Source organism: Camarhynchus parvulus, chromosome 2 (genome assembly GCF_901933205.1).
Source record: "Camarhynchus parvulus chromosome 2, STF_HiC, whole genome shotgun sequence".
In the NCBI taxonomy this organism is placed as follows: Eukaryota; Metazoa; Chordata; class Aves; order Passeriformes; family Thraupidae; genus Camarhynchus; species Camarhynchus parvulus.
Window position 1 is genome coordinate 6,208,205 of NC_044572.1, and position 22,876 is coordinate 6,231,080.

The window sequence follows — 22,876 nt, forward strand, 5'->3', positions numbered from 1 at the left end:
GCTCATCTTATCTGAAAGAATCCTTCTGTTTTGGTCTGAAACCAGAGATGACATACTCCTTCTCATTCCCCACACCAATTCCCATAAAGTAAATCTTATTCCCTTAAAAATTATTCAAAAATTTCTTTAGGTTGTTCTGCCCTTGTAGGGAGCAGAGAAAAGAACCCAAAGATTGTAAAATGTCATAGTTTGCCATGCAGGTTTTCCCTCCCAAGCCAGGAACCTTTGCCATGCCTTACACACCCTACACATTTTATGAATTCCCATGGGGCTGGAGATGTGGTTCCACTTATTTCTGGAGTCTGTAGCCCAACATGGTTCAATTGTTCCTGATTTATTCTGCAACATAAATATTAAGTAGCAATGTTATGACCTTTAGTTGATAAAAACACCAGGGTGATGAGGATTTTGGCACAGGTTGAGCAATGTGTCCCGGGAGATTTTCATTATACCCTTGATCTTTAAATCACTCTAAAAACGGCCAGCTGAAGAAATCTGATCATTTTGAAGGTCTGGACCCTTATCAAAGAAACTGAGTCTCCTTCCTCTATCACACATACTTTATACACTCATGTCCTGCTTTTGCTATTTTACAGCCACCACTGGCACAGCTCCAGGGAGGAAAATTCAGCCCCACAGCAAGGACTCAACTGTGCTCTCAAAGCCACCTAAGTCAGTGCTGCTGGGTAAAATCTCACCAGGCAGAGGCTGGGTGAGAACAGTAGGGACAGGAGAATAATAATCTGTCTTGGTTACTGGGTGATGTTACTGTGCAAAGATTAAGAACAAAGCTCCTCCCCACAAGTTGTACATAAATGTTCTGAAGTGCCTTGAGGTGTATCTTAGGTCCTACATAAGATGCAAGGCAGATTTATGCACATGTTCAAGAACAATCCCTGGAAGAACAGTGTAGTGAGCTCAGCATGAGACTATGCCCAAATTCATTAGCTGAGACAGGTAATGACTCTCTCTTTCTTCAACACACCTGACTCCCGTTGTTGTCTGTACAGGGACATGAGAAAACAGTCTGGGTGCAGAGATTCACAAGATTTACAATCCCATAAATCACATCCTCTGTGGCATACATTGGTTCATTGAAGTTTTGGTGGTTTTGGCCAGCAGGATGCCAAAATGGGTGACTTTAGGGGAGAAGCTGAACTGGAGGTGGAGCACACCAGAAGCACATACAGGTTTTGGCAGGTCTAAGGATAATGGTGAGGATACAGCAAGTTCAGAAGATTTACAGTTCTGGCCTGATATCCAAAACTCATCTGACCTTGCTTATCTTCTGCATTTCCACTATCACTTATGATAAAGGGGACCATGAATTAGATGGAATAGTTTTACACACCTTTCAGGAGCAAAAGGTTCTGTAATTTACTGAGTCTTTTCCTTCTAGTGGAACAGTAAGTGGCAAAACTATGGTGCCTTGACAGGTTCCATATAACATTAAAGCAAACAGTGAGATAATAGAAATCACATTTAACTGCCAATGAAGAAGAGAAAAGCCCAGCAGTTCTCATCTCAGCTTTATTGGTCCCTGTGCAATGCTGTTAGCTTTTACTGTTGTTGATACACCCAATGTCCATTCTCATAATTTGTGCTGCATCACCCAAATGAGAACATGAAAGGAGTTTAGGTGAACCCGAGGCACAGGAATTAAGGCAGATGGAGAGAGAGCATCACTGCATGCAAGCTCTTGCTGTGCATTAGAGCTGGAGAAAAATCTACTGATATGCTTACCTGGAAGGCAGAGTCCCTTGATCTTGATTTTGATTTTGGGTACATATGTAAAAAATCCTCTGGTGAGCACTGACTGAGCCATCTCAGAGCCAGAAGCCAAAGCTGTACCATCAGGAGTGTGTGAAATAATGCTGATGAGAAACGGGATTTGTTAGATTTGGCACAGCACCACACCAAAATGCCCTTGGATGCCACTCAGACCCCAAAGGTGCTCCAATTATTGAATCAACCTGCACATATCAGACCATGCTGTTCTGCTCAAAGGGAAAACTAAACCAGGTAAATGGGACAGGCAGGAAGAAAGGAGCAAATATATCTGCAATGGCAACATGGTAAAGCCCTCTGTTCCTGTAGGGACAAAAGTATCACAGGGGTGACTGAAATAACAAAACCAATTGAACCCACCACATCAGCAGGATGAACAGGATATTTAGGATATAGCCAATCCTGCCCATCTGACACAGGGCTAACACATCTCCACAAGGCCCTTTTTAACCTCTGCAGCAATGGGCATTGTTCAAACAGTAATCTTGCAATGGTCTCCTGAGGAGTCCCCACTGATGGACTCATTTCCATTTAGATGCCAAAACAGAGGAGCATCTATGAACTTCATAATCTTGATCAGCTTCTGCCCAGGGAGCCAGAGACAACTGTTTCCATTCAAGCAAGAAAAACGCTTGAAACATCAACATGGGGAAAACACTTGATTCCTTAAACTCCCAGACAATGCCCAGTGGCAGCTGTCTTGTTTTTCACTCTCTATTTTTAGAAATGATAGATTGAAAAGTACTTTTTTACTATAGGAACAACTGGAAGTGCTGAAGTACTGAAACAAGAACCCTCTATTTTCATGCATACATGATGTGAAAGAAAAACAGACTGTAACAGTGTTCATTTAATAGTCATTACAAAAAGCTCAAACAACCTCCCATGATATGGAAGTCTTTCTATGACCCCACCTCTTCCCAGATCATGTGCCCAACTATGTTGTGAGGGGAGAACAGCTTTAGTCTTGCAGAAAATTCATGTGAAACCCCACCACGTTTTGTATTCCATGCTGTGGATTACTTACAGCATGGCACATCAGCCATGATTACAAAGTGACTGAAGTTTCTGGAAACTCAGTTAACTCCATACTTGGGATTCAGAGGATTCTGACTCGCCAGGAACCCCTCCAACCAACAGCTTTCAACTAAACAGGCCCACTCTTCTACATACAACTGAGAACTAAGGAAACTGTATGGCCATCCCTGAGACTGAAGCCTGAGCCCAGGATTAAAATCCCAGCCATGCTCCTTCACCACAGGATCTTTCTCTCTGCCTGGCTCTCCTTTACCCACAGATGCTGCAACCCAGCTAGTTCTGCTGGACTTTGAGACCTGACGTCCCACAACAGCATTTGGCTCAAGGATTCAGTTTTGTGGATTAGCTGAGTGTGGGTGATCACACACAGAAACCAGTACAGACCTGGACTGTCATCTTTGGGTATTTTTTCAAGACACAGTTTCAGAGAAACTATTAAAAGAGTCTATGTGGACAGCACCTATGTGCACATTTTTGGTACTAATAAAAGGGGAGCTGTGCTGTCTCAGCTCTCATCAGTGCTTAAGGCTTCAAAAAATCAACTTGGAGGGATGCTTGAATGGCTGATTTCTGTCTCCAAGTTTACACTCCAGGGTGCTTACTTTTTGAAGCAGGTCTAGAGCAGGATTCACCAATGCATGACACTTTTGTAATATCCTAGCACCTCTTTGCCCTGCCCCTAGCCTGTGGCAGCGTGCAACTCATCATCTAAAGCTTTGCCAAGGCATTTGGAACAGCTACCTCCAGGTTAGCAGGAGCATACCAGCTCTGTATTGATCACTTGTCAAATATCATGCACATGTATCTGCAGCTGGTTAAGAAGCATTTCCTCTAGAAGTCAATATTTATTCATTAACAACCTTTTAGCTGGTTAATTGAAAGTGACAGGATGCATTTTGCCTAACAGATTGCATTTTACTGAGTAATTTCTAATTTACAGTAAATATGATTGAAAATAAAACTTCATTTCTGGTATCAGTTTAAAAATGGTTTGTGCTTCCAACAATTGTACCACAGGGAATGGTTTAGATTTATTTGTGTGTGTGTGTCTGAGTTTTTTGAATTGCAGCAGCTTAGTTGAGTTTGTCTCTTAATTTTGGGTATGAGAACACAGGGACCTTGTGGTGAAGGTGACAGCAAGTTGTGTTAAAGAGTGATTAATCTTCTATTTCACCTTCTAGTCCTTTTTTAAGGAGGATTAGATATTTTCTTTTTCCTTCTTCCTCGCTGTGGCATCTCTTATCCATTTAAAAACCTAAGCGCCTAGGGGTTAATATGCTTCAGATAATAATACAACAGAGATTTAAAAAACAAAAGTCAGATGCAGGGAACTCTGAACACTGCTTGTATTGTGGAAACACTTATAAATAGGCACAGAAAGGAATAGCTGGTGCAAAGAGTTTTTATTCTCTCAGTAACAAAGGCATGTGGCTTGTTACTGTGCTGAGCTCCTGCCTTCCCCTCGGCTCCTCTCACTCTGGCAGGTGAAGAGCACGATCCCTTTTGCTTGAAGTGTGTACTACAGAGCAGGAGAGAGACTGAAGCCTCCCAGGCTGTATTCTCAGCTCAGCCAGACTCTTGTAGGGTGTGGGAGTGAGTCTGTTTTTCTTCCATGTCCCCCTGCAGGTTTACTCTGTTGGGGGTACCTCCATGAACTCCATGTTACTGTCCTCCAACAAGGTTATACCAAATGTGCTCCATTTCCAAATAAATGGCAAAGGAAGGATCTCCCCTCCACCCTGCCACCTACCTTGCAAATTCACCCACAGTTTTGGATTTCCTATGGCTCATGTACTGCCAAACTAGGCCAGGTTGGATGGGGCTTTGAGCAACCTTGTCTGGTGGAAGGCGACTCTGCTCATGGCAAGGGGGATGGAACAAGATTATCTTTAAGGTCCTTTCCAACCCACACCATTTTGTGATTTTAGGATTCTATGAACAAGAAATTGTCCAGAGCTTGAGCTCAGGAAACAAATCTGTTTAGGAGGCTGACACTGGCCAAGAGGCTGCTAGCCCTTCACGTGGGGGAAGGGGAGTCCCACGGCCCAACTGACCTGAAGGAACACAGCAGGGAGCAGTCCATCTACCCTAATTTAAGTATCCAAATGTCCAACTGAGACATACTCACCCTTGGCCTCATTTACAGCCAACAGTGAGATGGGAAGTGATCTCATCCTAAAATAAGTATCTAAGAGAGGTCAGAAGAACCATCCTCTAGAAAGGGTCATTTTTCTCCACCGAGAAAATGTAAAAGGATCCTGGAGTGATTTTTCCAGTGAATACAAAAAAAGCCCACAATTGCCAACTTTAAACTTCAACACCACTAAACTCTGCCATTGAAATTGTACCTAGAGCAGATTAAATGGCTCCAGCTTTTAATGGATTGATTATCCCAGGGAAGTCCTTTGAACCTGATCCTAAATCCACCAGGCAGCTCCCGTGTGATGCTGAGCCACAGAGGCAGCAGCTGCCCCCAGCTGAGGGAGGGGCAGGTGAAACTCTGATGACAGGTAGTCAGCAGAGCAGCACAATAAAAAGATTACATTTTTAAATGGAGATATTCCTCAGAGTCAGAGCCATGCTATTTGATCTCTGTAGGAATGGATAATGAACTATGAAGATAATGCATGCACAACATTTAAATACCAGGCAGAATTTGTATGCAATTTAATTAATCACTTTGTGGGGTGGGAGGGAAGATGTAATATAATTGCAACAGCCTTACATTTCAGCAGAGATTGATTAAAAATCACTTTTTTACACTCTTAGTCATGCTAGGACAGCAAGCAGGGATGTACCAGGGAAATCAAGGGAGGTTGTCTATTACAGGACACTTTGTCACCTGTTTTCTGGACAAGTTTCTAGGAGTTCCTTTTCTTCCAAATGAAGAAGGTTCTGCTAACAAATCCTGGGAGCATTTTACCCTTTCACATCCCATCACATGACCACTAATATCAGGAGTGGACCATTATAAATACTTTCCACGTGTCAGTCCTACAAAAGAGTAAAATTCCTCAAGCCAAGTTTCTTCTTTCTTCATCGAGGTCTTACTAACTTTCACCACAAACTCCACTGATTTTTATGATGAGTTTGTCAATAAGTGAATAACAAGTGTCAAGATTTCTCTCTTTCTCTTTCTTTCTTTCTTTCTTTCTTTCTTTCTTTCTTTCTTTCTTTCTTTCTTTCTTTCTTTCTTTCTTTCTTTCTTTCTTTCTTTCTTTCTTTCTTTCTTTCTTTCTTTCTTTCTTTCTTTCTTTCTTTCTTTCTTTCTTTCTTTCTTTCTTTCTTTCTTTCTTTCTTTCTTTCTTTCTTTCTTTCTTTCTTTCTTTCTTTCTTTCTTTCTTTCTTTCTTCCTTTCTTTCTTTCTTTTCTTTCTTTCTTTCTTTCCTTTCTTTCTTTCTTTCTTTCTTTCTTTCTTTCTTTCTTTCTTTCTTTCTTTCTTTCTTTCTTTCTTTCTTTCTTTCTTTCTTTCTTTCTTTCTTTCTTTCTTTCTTTCTTTCTTTCTTTCTTTCTTTCTTTCTTTTCTTTCTTTCTTTCTTTCTTTCTTTCTTTCTTTCTTTCTTTCTTTCTTTCTTTCTTTCTTTCTTTCTTTCTTTCTTTCTTTCTTTCTTTCTTTCTTTCTTTCTTTTCTTTTCTTTCTTTCTTCCTTTCTTTCTTTCCTTTCTTTCTTTCTTTCTTTCTTTCTTTCCTTTCTTTCTTTCTTTCTTTCTTTCTTTCTTTCTTTCCTTTCTTTCTTTCTTTCTTTCTTTCTTTCCTTTCTTTCTTTCCTTTCTTTCTTTCTTTCCTTCCTTCCTTCCTTTCTTTCCTTCCTTCCTTTCTTTCTTTCTTTCTTTCTTTCTTTCTTTCTTTTCTTCCTTCCTTCCTTCCTTCCTTCCTTCCTTCCTTCCTTCCTTCCTTCCTTCCTTCCTTCCTTCCTTCCTTCCTTCCTTCCTTCCTTCCTTCCTTCCTTCCTTCCTTCCTCTTCCTTCCGCCACTTCCTTCCGCCACTTCCTTCCGCCACTTCCTTCCTTCCTTCCTTCCTTCCTTCCTTCCTTCCTTCCTTCCTTCCTTCCTTCCTTCCTTCCTTCCTTCCTTCCTTCCTTCCTTCCTTCCTTCCTTCTTCCTTCCGCCACTTCCTTCCTTCCACTTCCTTCCTTCCTTCCTTCTGCCACTTCCTTCCTTCCTTCCTTCCTTCCGCACTTCCTTCCTTCCTTCCTTCCTTCCTTCCGCCACTTCCTTCCGCCACTTCCTTCCGCCACTTCCTTCCGCCACTTCCTTCCTTCCGCCACTTCCTTCCTTCCTTCCTTCCTTCCTTCCTTCCTTCCTTCCTTCCTTCCTTCCTTCCTTCCTTCCTTCCTTCCTTCCTTCCTTCCTTCCTTCCTTCCTTCCTTCCTTCCTTCCTTCCTTCCTTCCTTCCTTCCTTCCTTCCTTCCTTCCTTCCTTCCTTCCTTCCTTCCTTCCTTCCTTCCTTCCTTCCTTCCTTCCTTCCTTCCTTCCTTCCTTCCTTCCTTCCTTTTTCACTTCCCTCTCTCTCCCTTTCTTTCTCTTTTTGCTCTTCCACAGGCACCCAGAAGAAACCACCTATAATTTCACCAGCTCTAACTATCCTAAGGTCAATACCCAGAGCTGTCCTGCCAGGCAGCAAGTGATACATGTCAGCTTTTGGGGTTGAAAATGAGTGCCATGGGATTGTTTCCACCATGTGAATCCTTGAGGTGGGCAAGGAAATCATTCCCCCATCTTGGACATCCAGCCCTCTCAATTCACCTCAACTTACGATCATAACTAATATACTCCTGAGACAGCAACAGGGATAAATATGTCAGCCTTTTAACCAATTTATCAGCAGCTTTCCATGGCTTTTGCTTTGAAAATGAGAGGCTCCATTTCAACAATTTGCTTCCTGAATATTTCCCCTCAAATCCTGGTCATGCTGACAGCACAGGGCCCTGGGTGGACCAACAACCTCATGCAAGGGCACTGGTAGCTTGAATAGCTCATTCAGGGTCCCTTAGAGATTGGGACACCAGAAATTCCAGTGGTCCAGTGTGACATTACAGAGAGGGGATCAGTGTACTAAAACAGCTCACTGGGCTCTGTGGAGAGCAGTATTTCTGCCAAGTAGCACAGCCCAGCCTGGAGACAGACTGCTTTTGTTTTAAATCTCTCTGGCTGCACTTCCGTCAGGATGATGCAATCCTTGAGGCAAATTAGTGTACACAGGAATCTCCCATTGCACTGGAATATGTCATCAGAAATAACTGGTTTTAATGATGTTTTATCAGGCCTATGACAGAGTCAGAGAGTCATCTGAATACAAAATGTTGCTCCTCTGCAGTAGCTCAGGCTGTGCCAGAAATCCAGACCCTGTGACTAGTCTTTGAGTCTTTGTTGTTCTTTAAATGTCCTCAGTATGGAAGGGGGAAAAGTAAGGGGGCAAGTTGGGAGAGGCTGTTCTGATTGCAGACCAACTTGGGCTGAAGGCTAATATTATTTTTGCCCTGCTTATATTAGTCCCATTGCAGAAAAAGAAATATACCGCTTCCCAGCCTTTAAAGAGGTTTCAAGAACAGAGAGGTGTTGTTTGTTTTCTTCATGGAAATCTCTACATCTTCTGTCTCCAAGTCCTACAGAAAAGACTAATGATAAACCACTGTTATAAATGATCAAATCGGGACCCAAATTTATAAGAAAATTTAGCAATGATTTATTAGATTGTCAGCGAAATAGAATTTCGATCAAAAAAAAAAAATCACCACAGCCTCGGGCAGTGTCGAACCTGGGATCAGTGCTGGGTGAACCTGGACCTGAGCTGCAAAATGTGAATCTCTCCCTCGGTTCACACCAACTGCTTCCTGCAGCGAGCTTATATACAGTTTATTCTGCCTGAGGCAGAAATGACTGAATGTTCCTTTGTGTCCCTTCACATGCAGATCTGGACCCATACATGTGCAGGGTTAGACAAAAGTCTGGTTCCCGGTGTCTAGATGTTGTCAGAGCACTCCAGAGAAGTCGGCATTCTCATGTAAAGGGTGGCGCCCGGTAGTAGATGCGATCTCGGATGAGCAGATCACTCTTGAGTGGCCCAGACATTCCAGGGAAGTCAGTGATCATGGCCCAGGAAGGTTCCATTCTTATGTTAACAGACTCGATATTATCTTAACGTCATCCAGGAACTAATTGAATGTAAATATGACTCTGCTCCCGGCTGGGGTGGTCAAAACACGTAGCTTGGATTTTACAATACTGTATACATTAATAGCATGAATTATCTCTACCATATACTACACCACTGTTTAGGGCACAGGCTTGGAACAAGGGAGAGCAGACTTCAATTGTCACTGTCAGAGATATCCTGGGTGATCTTTGGCAGGTGGTTTAGGCTGGTTTTTTAAAGCTGATTTCAACAGGAGGATATGCCTGGAGACCTGTGCTTCAGCTCTTGTCTCAGCTGGTCATCTCCAAATGCCTTCAAGTTCATCTGGCTGCAAAAAAGCTACATTACAGTGAAAAAAAAGTCATGTGGTGGTCCTTCACAAGAATCTCAGCAGCCAAGTGAGCCAAGTGAGAAGTAACCCCAGTGGGGATGCTCATAGCTCACACAGCCTTTGAAAGAATCAGCATAAGGAAAAACTGTAGACATGTAAGTTGTCAGCTCATGAGAGGTGGTAATTCACTCTGGTTTGTGTCTCACAAACCCTCTCCAGAGTTTCCTTAAACAAGACAAACTGCTTCCCCTGCAAGCAGCCCCAAAGGCTGGTTTTCCTCCTGACATTGATTAGTCTCTCTAGAGCTAGGAGAGGCATCAACATATCCAGAGGAAATTAGAGGGAGGTGGCAATGTGTTGCCAACAGAGCTGTAAGAAATTAGGAAAAACTGCCTGGGGAAACAAGATGACTTGTGTTTCTTCTTTGAAAGGTCATCAAGATTAGGAGTCTTGGGAAAGCTTCACTGAAGTCAGTAGAAAAAAATTACAAGCAGGGAAATTAATTTGGGCAGCAAGAAATTAAACACACAAAGAAAGAAACCTTGAAGTCGGTCAAAAAAGGCTCCAAGAGGAAGATGCTGGTACCATCAACCCAGCTGCAGGGGTGTGAGAACTCAGGGGCAGGAAAGGTCTCCATTTTGTGGAATAATGATGTGGAATAACATCTCCATTGTGTGGCATGGCTACACAATATTGCTTGGAAGCAGAGCTGCAGCAAGATGGTCAAGGTACAAGTCACACCAAGTGCACTCACTGATGAGCAGACACGGTGAAAGCCCCATGCTCAAGCTGGTGAATATATAAACATTTACCTTGGGAAACAACTGTCTGCACTGAATGATGAGGCAGGAGGTTGTTTAAAAGTCAGACAGGCCAAAGAAATGCTGACTGACTTGCTCTGCTTCATCAAACTATTGAAAAAGCCAGAGGTTAGGATATTGGGCTTGTGACACCTCACAGATCAGTACAGGGTCTGGAATGTAACTCTTGCACTTCCAAGCCAAGTGTTTTACATGTATGATTTCTTAGTTGGCAGGAGTCATTATCCACACATCCCTTTCTTATTTTCTATCATCATTACTTTAAGAAACTCACCCTTCAAAAGTTTCACTGAAGTATATTTGTTTCAGGGAAGAAATTTCTTTTGAATGATGGGTATTTCCTGAGTGGTAATTTCTTCGGAAGATTCCCATGAAGACCAAATTGTAACAGAAGTGGAGAAGAAACTGCATTCTCAAAGCACAGATCCACTGTGTGCTTTCAAAGAGAGCCCTGGAAGACAGAATTTTCTCCAGGGTATTCACTGGACAAAGTGATCCAGGACAGAAACCTTGGGCCAATGTATGTTCCAAGGGTCCATCCAGCTGGACTTCAGCTTTGCTTCCTAAGCCTACAGCAGTGCCATTACCCTATGTGGAGCTTAAAGCAGCAAAAAACATAAGAATAGAAAATGACCTTAGGGTGTTCTGATCATTTTCTCAAGAGATTATCAGTTATAAATAGACCACTCCTACTAGGAAATACCAAAGAGGCCCCTTCTCCCCAAGAAGGGCAGAAGAAGACCTTCTGCTCATCCCAAGGCAGGTCCAGGTTGGTGCAGGGTGACTGGCAGCACTGGAGCTGAATTATACCAGCTTGTGAGCCACAACCATGTGATGCTCTAAGAAAAGGCACAGGTCAGACGTCTCCCCTCTTTTCATCTTTCTGATTTCTAGCACTACCTAAAAAAGAATTTGACACCAAAGAGGTGTGAGACAGCGTGTCAGAAGAGAGGTTAATTTAGGACAATTTGGGGTGGATTTCTGCATATTCAGAAAAAAAAGAAAGGAAAAAAAATTAAAATAAAAAAGTTGAACCTGGTCTGTTAAAGTTTGTAGGTAGTTTTGTTCTGGCAGGGACTGTAAATCAGCCAGCACCCAAGTGCAGGGTGTGGAAAGCTCTGGCATCGGAACACCCTCTCCACCACTCAGCAGGATCAAAGAGCCATGTGCTCTGTCACCTTCCATTTCCAGATCCACATACCCAGCAATGAATGGGGCAAGCCTGGCAGAATAAATGAGATGTCTCAACGTGTACAACAGACTTGATGCCTTCTTGTGAAGAGATGCCAAATCTCTTCTTGGGCAACTCAAATTACCTTCTCAAATGATTTTTGCACATCATTGTCACCCATATGCATGAAAAATTATGCCTATGAGCACGCACAGTTGGGAGCAGGGAGCTTTCCCTCCAGAGCCCAGGTATTGCAACATTTCTTTGGCCTGACTCCTACCTGCCCTGCACTCTCTGGCCAGCTCTTGCCTCTGGGTACTTGCAGCAAAGTTGCCAGGCAGCTCCTCTCTCTGCATAGCACCTTCAGCTCTGATCCAGGGGATGTACAAGGGACAGGAAGCTCCACTTTCTGTTGTTCAGGGCATTGAGAAACCCCTGCATGCAGAGCTGGGTGGCATGCATGGTCGTCTCTTTCTCTTCATAAGGCTGCTGTATGCTATAGAGTGATTAGGGAGACAAAAATACAGGTACCTTTGTTTAAAAAAAGGGAACAAACAAGCAAAACTGTTTGCAAAAGCTACTTTTGTCATCAAAGAGGAACATAATTAACATCCCTTTTATGTCTCACTAAATATGGAGAGTAAATGAGCACCTTCTGATCTCCAGACTTCTGTGTTTATTTCTCTATTTCGCTATTGCTGGGGGACAAAAGTTGCTTTTCCCAACAAGTAGGGCCTCTCACAATAGCAGGCAATTAGTCAAGGGGCCCAAAGGGATCGAATCTTGTCAAGGGAAACTCATTTATACAGTCAGGTGATTAAGGCACATGATTGTGGCTGAACACTGCAGTGGCCTATTGAGACACAATTGCACGCTTGTCACATGCAATTGGTGGCATTGGGAAATCACTGTTTTAACAGGCATCCCCTTTTCCCTTCAGGAAACCAGAAAGTGCAGCAAATCAGTTTGTGGGGGTTGTGTGTTTTATTTGGGCTGGGATGGGGAGGCTGGCCCTCTCCTGCTACAGGGGAGTGATGTTGCCTGGTCTGACTGGGAAAGGGAAAGGATTTGGCAGTGATGCTCCCTGTGATGGCTCTCAGAGTAATCACCATGATGTGTCTCACTTTAAGAAACCTTTTCCTGGGAAGACTGAGGGTCTGTTTATAAATATTACCTATAAATAAGCCATGTTACCCCATGTGAGCTGCCCAGGAGCTATAATTAGGGCCGTGATGAATCCACATTGTTATGGACGCGCCTGACACCAAATATCAGGCCTTAAATTTCCATAAGTGCCAAATGCAAACATGGCAGAGCAGACACTCTATCCCATTTGTTGAAAATAAATGTCTTATTTACGTTGCCCTGGTTGTAATCTGTATCCCCAAGCTGCTATTATTAACTACCACGAGTTTTCTCGCTGAGCTGCATCGGACAGCCAAGCAGGAGACAAAGATCTTGAGGGAGGCAGGAATGTCATGGGAGAGGCAGGATTAGGAGCAAGCTTTACTTAGAGAATTATTTTCAAAGCCTGTGGATGTTTAGGCCTTTATTATCTCCCTAAGAGCAGCATGGTTTCTCTCTGCCTCCAGACACTGAGGTGTGACCGGCTGATTTTGCAGCTTTAATTCCCCATACACAGAAAGCCCAGGCAGTTTTTATGTGATCAAAGAGAAATGATATTCTGCACATTATATCATGACTGATATAATTCTGTTCCCCTCATGTTGTCCATCTCCATCACCTCTGAGCTCACCCTTCATCCAGATTGTCCCAGCATGAGTCTGGTTTCAATGCAGTCCGGAACCTAAGCTTTACTCCAGAGGTTCTGGAAGGGGAAGAGAGTGGACCCAAAACCCTATTCATGCAGCCTGGATGAGGAAACCCAAGTTCAGCTCACCCTAAAAACCATAGAAGTGTTCAACTTAAGCCACCTACCCCTGGTGAAACAGCCTGAAGTTGAAGGAGACATGAGGACTGTCACAGCTTGTACTGCCCATGGCTCCCAGCATTGTCTCACAATGCAGACACCAGGCCTGAGCTTTGCCCTGGAACACAAGTGAAGGTAATTTTGAGCATCTCCTAAAAGCCACCCTGAGCTTTTACCTGCTGACACTGGGAGCTGAAGCTGCAGCATCAAATGAGGAATGAGAAATAATGCTGAAGGCACCTTCCCACTGTGTGCCAAACAAACATTCCTCCAGGGTAATTTAAAACTCAAGGCTTTAGGGAACCACCCCAATTAAAACAATCTATCAATGCAAGCTATGAGCTTAAGTATTTTCCATCAGGGGACATGGCATGAGTTCTTCCTTGAAAACATTGATCCCAGGGAAGCATTCCTGGCAAGGAGAGAGTACTGCTAAGTAAAGTCATAAAGATGGAGAAATCCAGGGTTTGAACTCACCTTCGCCCCTGTGTCTGCAAAACCTCTAACTGCATGCATAAGCACCTTGTTTGTGCAGGCAAATATGGGCTTAACATGCACAGCCAGGCACAATGAAGTAATTTTACAGTCACTATGTACGTTCCAACCTCTGAAAATCTGTCCTCAAACATCCTTTAGATTCTGGACAGAGTACATCTGTCCAGAAGTCAAAGCAACTTCTGTATTTGCTCTTGTCATGAAATGCCTCCTCAGCAGAAATGATGCAGAACCATTTTTTGTCTTTTCCTTTTTATTTGGCTGGATTTGGAGAAGCTTAGATCTGCAAATGTTGGCCACCCAGCATCTCTGAGCAGCCCTCCAGCATCAGGATGAAATGCTGCTCTAACACCACGCTCACAGATGACAGATGAGTAGCTTTGAGAAGCTGACTTAAAACCTGCCTCCACAGCCTGGGGCTCTGTCTGCTGCTGGAGGCATGCAGGTATTCCAGTGGGACGTGCAGAAATGTGGGGTATCACCAGCCTGGGGTTGGCAGGTCAGGCTGAGGTCATGGGGAAGCTCCACAGCTCATTTTTAAAATCCCTTGTCATGCACAACTCCCCTTTAGCTGTCACAGTAAGTCCCCAGAGGCCATGAGAGGCCAGGGCAGCAGGTGGGTGTTTAGGTTAAACCTATATGGCATGTTTTCATAAAGGCTGTACTTCTGCCTGTTCTCCCCTCTCCTTCCTCCTGCTCCCACCATCCTCCATCCTACTGCAGCCACTGGAGAAGTTCAAGAGACTACAGTATATATTTCCTCATCTCACCTCCTACCTTCCCAACATCCTCAAAGAGTCACAGACAAAGAACCCCAAATCCAGCTCAATCTGCCCTTGAAGTAAAGCTGCTGAGCCAAAAGCAGCAGCCTCATGGTGCAGGCTGCCAGGCAACAAAAGCCCAGCCAGCCCTGACAACCAGTGGTTCAAGTCATGGTTGATGTCGTGCATCCCCAGTGACTTCTGTGCAAGTCTTCAGCTTCTGTGCATGGTCTTCAACATCAAAGTCACACAATATTTGTATATTCTCCCATGTGCATGGTCTTCAACGTCAAAGTCACACAATGTTTGTATATGCTCCCATGCTCAAAAAGAAGAGAAGGAAGAGACAGCAGATCTCATATTGATGACCAGTTATTGACCCTGAGACAATGACATCATCAGAGCATGTCATTCGGGATATTTGAGCTCCAGATAAGCACCAAAAGGGATGGTAATAGTCCATTCTGAATTGATACAGTCTGTCCAGTCAATGCTAACTTAGAGCCAAATTCAATAAAGCTGTTTTCTTCAGCATGACTAAAGCTCACATTAGGTAAAGTACTAAACACTGAGGGGTAAAACACCCAGGACACAAAGGGTAGACAAATTTGACCGGCCTGAGTTGTTACTTTGAGACAATGGGTATGCTGCACTGGATCTGGCATGGCTTCAGATCCCAGCTGAAGACCACAGTCAGACAAGGGGACAGAGTCAGGCTGCCCAGGGAAGTCCTCATCCCACTGCAGTCAGTGGCACATGTACTATTAACACTGGTGGAGGCAGAATTTCACCCTTCCTCTAAGGGTTGCACAAATTATTTACAACCAGCACTGGAAACCTGTTCGAATAGATTTATTTTCTCAACTGCTGGAGTCAGAGCAATCCAGCCTGAAGCATCTAGAGATATTTTGATCTCTAGAAAGCGCAAAACACCTCTCCTGGGACAAGGCCTTTAGCAGACCATGCTAAAATTAATACCACCCTGAAACCACTAGCCACCATGGACTGCATTTTCCATAACTCTCCTCAGATCAACAACCCAACTCACAGCAAATGGTCCAGCTCCAGAGGAAACCAGCACATTTTTCGCCTTCCCCTGAGGATCGTGCAGTCTGTGTTCAGACTGCGGCTAGTGGGAGTTTTGGTGTTTAAAAATACCTATCCCCATCCTCTCTCACACAGGCACGGCTTGTGTGTGATGATCACTTATTAAAGCTCCTGCCTCAGAGGCGAGTGAGCGGCTGCTCCAGGCGGGTTGGTGATGGAGGAGGTGAGCGCATACCCACGTCTGCTGAGGTGTGATGTCACGGTTTGTCCCAGATATCCCAGGTTTCTCCTGAAGATTCCTTCTCCAGATGTGTCAATCATCCCTCCTTTCCACACCCTGACCCCTGCTGAGCACTGTCTGTCAATCCTGGCATTCCAGAAGGGTGTCAAGTGATTGGCAGAGTCAAAGAATGCTCTCTACCTCTGGGGGGACATTGGGCTATCCAGGTGTCCTTTGAGACCTCCTCCCCCCGCACCTGGTTGGTGATCCCTGTGTTCCTTCCCTTCCCCTCTTCCCTGGGTAAAAGGGTGAGCAAACCACGTGGTCAATCGAGAGTTCTGTTGGAGCTGTTGATGGATTCAGAGGCCTGTGGGCCAGAATAAAGATCTAGATCAAAACCCTCCTTTGGATCAAGAGTCTTTCTTTTCTGTTTCACAAGATCCCATTTCATTTCCTTTCGGGAAGGGAAACGGGATCTTGTGAAACAGAAAAGAAAGACTCTGGAAAGGAGATATGATCAAATGAAATGCAATTGAAAAAAACAAAAACAAAAAAACAGAAAATCTGGAGATTTAGTGGCTGCAAGAAAGTGGTCTGGGAGGAAATGAGGTGTAGTGCAAAGGACCAAAAGAGGCCAAAACTAACTTCACAGATGTTGCAAAAACAGGCAAAAAAATCAAGGAGGAAGACACAACTTGGGGGGGAAGATATGAGGGACATGGCATGGATATTTAAAAAAAAAAAATCTTCAGTGAAGGGAAAGCCATGAAAAAGCATGGCATACCATCAAGTGCAGGGACATGCACCAAAGCTTGCCCAAAGGCCAAAACAGAAAAGAAGGACTATAATCAGAACCAACTCCTTTCCTTCACCATCGCCTTAAAGCTTCTCTGCCAGAGGTAAACCCGAGGAGCAGACCCTGTTACGGGGGAAGCTCCATTCCGCAGCCACCGGCGCTCCTGCGTGCCTGGACTTGCCTCCAAGCACCCAGCTGCAGCACCCAGCTAGCCAAAAGTGTTCCTGGGGTGAAAACACCACAATTGCTGCCTTTTGGTCAAGCAGCAAGGGCCAGACAAGCTCAGGCACGTTCCGTCTGGCTATATTGGTAATTATTCCAATACACACCGCCATTGGACGTGTCTGCAGAGCTGTGCCTGGCGGGTGCCTCCTCTCCCTCCTGGGCTCCCATCTCTTGCAGCAGTGGCAAGAGGAACCTCACTGGGGTCGTGTGGCTGTCCTTGTGTTCTCCCTCCTAGCTGCCATCTTGTTTGCCCACGTTATTCTGCCTCTGAGTTAATGGCAAGCCCTGACGTGGTTAAACACTGACCCAGACAGGGGTACTGACTGCAGTGATATATTTTTATTATTTCTTTTGTACAGTGCTTCATTTACAGTGGTTCAGATTATACCAGGAATCAGTTTTAAACACACTCCAGGGTCTCTTCTTCCTATTCAGTGCATTCTATTAATGCATCCTGAAAGGGATTCTCACATGCACACACTTGATGTGGTTGCTATTTTTTTCCCTTTCTTCCCTTTACCAATCTGCATCTCTCCATCCTGCCGGGGGATTAGGGCCATTGTTGCTATTTAAAACAGCTTCGCTTTGGTCTGTGCTCTGAAGGCTGGATGCTGGCCTGTCGCTTTCCCACCTGCTTGGATAGTCTCTGCTTGGGCCTGAAATCCCTCATTATGTCCTTCACTTCAATGACATGGATCTGCCGTGGAATCAGGGCCATAAATAATAGGCATCCCGTGTGGTCCTGCCTCTGTAAGTACTAAATCAGTGCAGCTTTTGAACTGATCAAGTTGGCCCACTGAAATTGAGAAATTAAGACTTTATCTCCACCAATGTACAGAGGGTGAGCTTTGTTTCCTCTCTAACTTACAGCTTCAGTCCTGAGCCACACGTGTACCAACAGATGCAACTCCATTGTTTGAGTCACATCTCCTTTTCCAGCTGTGCTCCCCCTGCTGCAAGATCTGCGATGGGAACTCAGGGGTTGAGAGTTAAGGAAACAGCAATCAAGGAAAAAGTTTAGGGCTTCTTCTGCATCTATATATCATACAGATATAAGATATGGGGAGGAAAACAGCTTCTGTGGAAGTTCAGCAAGTATAAACCTCACCAGCTGTGACTCCTCTCACATCCAGCTCCCTCCAGCCTGCACACAGAGGAGATGCAAATAGGGGCTGCCTCATCTTTATGCCACCTGAACATTAAGATGACAAGGCAATCTCTGATTGCAAGACTAAAACATCTCTCTATCCTTTTAGTGCTGTTGGAGCAGTTTACGAGACAGATCTGGGTGCTTGGGTCCATCTCATTATGTTCAATGGAGCTGCATCCATTTGTAGCCGTGCTACATTTGACTCTTGTAAAACACATAGACATGGGGAATAAATGAGTTTATATAGGTCTTGGAGTTGTACACAAATGCACAATGATCTCAGATCCATCTGCTCCCCAAGGCCTGAAAGTGAAATCTGCTTCCAATCTCATGTTTTATGCTTATTGCTGTCATGCTGTTTATACCCCTGAATGCTGCACATTCTCGTTTTGTTTAACATAAACAACAACTATGCACCGTCTGCTGAAACTTTGTCAACTGCCTCTTCCTTCTGTCTGGATAATGAAAAGACACAATCTAACAAATGCATCTTATTCTAACTGTTTGCTCCCAGACATAATACATCAAGCCTGAAGGTAAGAAGCAAGGGGAGAAAATTAGATGGATTTGGTTTCAGTAGATGTAATTCAGCTTAGCTTCATGGAAATCAGTAGAATAACACCAAGAAAGCACGAACCAACAACCTAAAACAAGGCTTTACCCTTCTATGTCCCATTCCCAAGCATGCCAGTATGCCAAGCAGAGAGGTGCACTCCCAGGTTTATAACTCAGGCACAGACATTGGATTCAATGGGAAAATGTTCACTTTTGAGAAGATAAGCAAGACCTACATGTGAGGCAACCTTCCCACATCTGCAGTGTTAGACTTTACCCTGATATATCCTGCTCTCCAATGCAGAAATACAGGATATTGTGAACCTTTAGCTATGGGATGTTGGAAGTTTTGAATGCATGTGACTTTTCTGCCCTGTAATATATCCAGTCAACACATCTGCAGAGACCAGCATCTCCAGGGAAGCTGAAGTTAGTGTTTTTCAGAGTCTCTGTTACATCCAAATATGCCATGAACCACTCTAGGCATTTTGCCCTGCGTAATTAGACTTACCTGTGGAAATTCCTCTCTTAAATTTAATTTTCTTTGAAATAAATGCTCTTACAACCACAGACAAGATTTGAGAAATAGTGTGGTGAAAAAAAACTCAGATTGTCATTTTCTCATGGCCATTGGAACTGCAAGAATGTCAGTCCCATCCAAACAAAATGTCATTGCTGTTCCCTCAACAAAATGACATCCAGCTCCTCAGCTGAGGCTGCAGAACTTTTTCATGAAGAGTAACAGCAAATACAGAGAAAAAGAAAAGAGAGAAAGGGAGAAGAGACGTTGACAAACTGATTTGAAACTCACAATGTGAGCTACAGTTATAAAACATATGTATCATCTTAGCTTCTGTCATGCTAACTGTGCCAAATTCAGGAGGGAAAAAATCTACTAAAAAGCTCAGCAGAGCCCCATCCAAAAATATAGAGCCCAAAAACTTTTGATTTGGCATTTTTTCCCTTTTCATAACTCACTCAGCTGTGTAGCTGCAACAAACCTAGTTGCCTAAAATGATTTCCACCCTGCATTTCCCCAGCTTCTAATGGCTGAAATTAGGCAAAAGGACATGGATCTGTGCAGGTCCCTTCCCTTATTTACCCACACCTTCCTTCATGCAGGACTTTTTCTGAAGTTTTTTCTGTTGTCAACAACCATCCCTCAGGTCTCAGTTTCACCCTGCTAGAGCCTGCCAATCAAGCTCTGCTGCATTCCTGAATCTTGGCATCCTTAGCCCAAAAATCAGAGCATCTCTGTGACCAGATATTCACCTAAAGGATTTTCAGGTGCTCCCTGGAAGTTAATCATCAGTCAAATGCACACTTCTACAGAAGCAGGGTAAGAGAAAGCAATATATCCAGTGCCACCTCTGTTCAGGGAATTCCTGCTCTGCCAGTGCACTGCACAAACCACTGTGCACCAAGTCTTTGGCTTGCCACAGCCTCTAGGCAGATTGCAGCAGAGTTTAAAACACCCTCAATGGGTGGAAAACAAACAGGAATGAGCTATCAAAATGTTTCACAAACTTAGAAAAACTCAGAAGTGATGGGGAAAGTAACAGCAGAAAGAGTCACAGTAATAATAATTTCTGCTATTGATATCTACTAAGTAATCAGTAAAACATAAAACATTTACACATAGCTCTTGTCTCAGCTGTCTGATCTTTTCATTTCCATTTTTGAATAAAGAAAACCTTGTTTTGCCATTTCAGCTCCTGAACCAATCCAAAACATATGCAGGGATGCCACACACACAAAATAAAACTAGCACACACATCCTCCACCAGAGACAACCCGACATTTTCAAACCTAAAAAAAAAAAAAAATAAACTGTGAGTTTATCCTGAATGTGGGTGAGTTCTCATTTCACTGAGACAACTTTCTGGTGAAAATGGCTAAATAATCAGCTGGGAAACCAAAGAAATAAAGTCACTAAAAATCAGCTCACTGAAGAATTTCTGCCCCAAATTTGACATAATGCATAATTTTCCTGTGCATTTCACTGCACTAGCACATCTCTACAAGCCACACATTCAGGACAGGTATGGACATTCCAATAATAAGAATGATCTAGGTGAAGATGTCCCTGCTCATTGCAGGGGGGTTGGACCAGATGACCTTTAAAAGTCCCTTGTAGCCCAAACTCTTCTATGATCTATGAGCCACAGGAGTAATAAAAGCAAGGAGTCAAAAAAAGCCCTAGCAGGTCATCAGAGGTATAAAACTCCTTGCTTGGAGGGATGGGGGAATGAGAAAAAAAGCAAAACAAGGATTCTGTAGAAAAGTTTCTCTGTGATTAAGTTGTTCTGTAACAGCAGGGTTTTTTTGCATCTGCCCTGGATAAGAAGAACTGGTCAGGATGTGAGATGGGAATTAAGCTGGACTGGAGGACAGTCCAGCTTGATGCCTTCCACAAGAAGCCTATTCATCTCAAAAGAGAAAAGAAATGCAGCTTGAAGCCAGGAGCCCGACCCTCAGTCCTTCCATTTCTATTTTCAGCTATGTGTAAGAGTGACCCTTATTTTGGCTAAAACCTGAGAATGCTGAGACCGCCGGGGAAGCTCATGGTCCCTGACACAGAACTTTGGTTTGGGAGTGCAGGGACAGGCTGAGGAAAGATTTCACACAGGATGAGCTCACCAGGCTACCAAGGCTTCGTAACAGTCAGTGCTGTGCACGTTTGTGCCCCGTGCCCCAAATTTTGAGCTCAGAACCAGGAAACGATGAGGTCAGTTCCTGAAACAGCACCACAGGGCTGGATAAGTGGCAAGAGCTGAGGTGATATTGTCATAAAAGCTCCTGCTGGGGGCTGTGTTTGCTGGCAGCAGCACAGTTGCATTGCTCATGTCTGGGAGTGTTGAGAATGAGAAATTTTCTGTAACAAAAACCCAGCCTGAGCCAAGGCGCAGGAGGAAGAGAGAGGCTATAGGTCCAGTCCAGCAGCTGACCCACCTGGTGAAGACCTCAACTCAAGGCCAGAGGCCACAGAAGAGAGTGTGGAATGTAATAATCAGACCCACAAGAGACAAAAATAGAAGCATTTTTGGACATGGATGCACTAAGACAACACACCCACGAAATAAAAGAACCCAGCTCAATCTTTCCCTCTTCATTACAAGGAACAAGAGGCTGAGCAAGGTGAGCAGTGAGGGTGGAGGGAGGAAGGAAATGCATCGTGGGAGCCCCATGGAGTGAGCCAGTGTAGTTCATTATCTGGGGTGAAGCAATTGCTGGAAAGTCTCCTGTGTTTGTGGTATTTTGTCACAATGAATATTTAATTAGGCCAAGGCACGTCTGGCAGTTTGCAGACACATTCTCACTGCTCCAAAGCCTCCATTGAGATGGGGGATGCACAAAGGAGTCTGCAACCTCAGGCCACTGCTTCCACCCAGGTCACCCCCCCAGGCAGATAAACCCTTGACCACTCCCTTAAAAACCTGACTTACAGATGATAAATACAAGCACCAAGTGAGCAGCCAAAAAGAGAGTTTCCTTAAGCCTAAGCCTTGCCAAGACTCAGAAATACCTTTTTTATTTTGACTGAAACAAGGTGCCCATTATAGCTGTGAATGTGTGTCTGTAAGAAGTTGGGTAAAACTGCTTGCTCTTGAAGAAAACCCTCAAGAAGCTTCATTACACTGAAAACCTCATTAGCTCTTTTGATTTCACAGTGGGAAATGTGACAACCCTGTGCAGAGCCAAGGTTAATGCTGTCCTGCACAACTAGATGTGGCTGTGGGGATCAAACATCAATACTCCCAATAATCAGAATTCAAATCTGGCCATGGAGGCTGGTCTTGCCTCTAATACATTAATTCCAACTTTTCACATTCACCAGCCTTTTCAAATCAGGATCTTCAGAAACATGAGTGCCTCATTGTCCCCCTGGTGTCGTGAAACACACCCAGTCCAAACAGCACAGGTCTGCAGCCAGCAAAATGGCATCTGACAGCACCAAGGAGACTGAATCCTCTGCCAAGGGCAGCTGCCAGCCCAGGGATGGTGGACTTCAAGACTCTGATGGGACATGAGCATTGTCCAGGCTTCCTGAGAAATTTACTCACGGCAAACAGAGCAGTGCAGGATAAATAACTTTACTCTCAAGGGATCAATACCTTCAGAGCAGCTCCCACAGAGGGGTAAATTTCAGGCTGCCCTTTTGCTTTCTCTTATCACATTTTTGGTGTTAGAGGTGAAGGGAAGTATCTTCTTCAAGGAAAAAAATATATTAAAAATAGTCCTGATGTCATTTTCTTGGGCTCACATCTTTCCTGTGAGCACATATACCTCAGTCATTCTGTCATTTTCATTGATACCAATGAAAGGACAAATTAAAAACTGATCATTAATTCACAGGCTCACTCAGTCCCTCTCCCACAAAGAAACATTTTCTTATTTATTTAAATATTCCC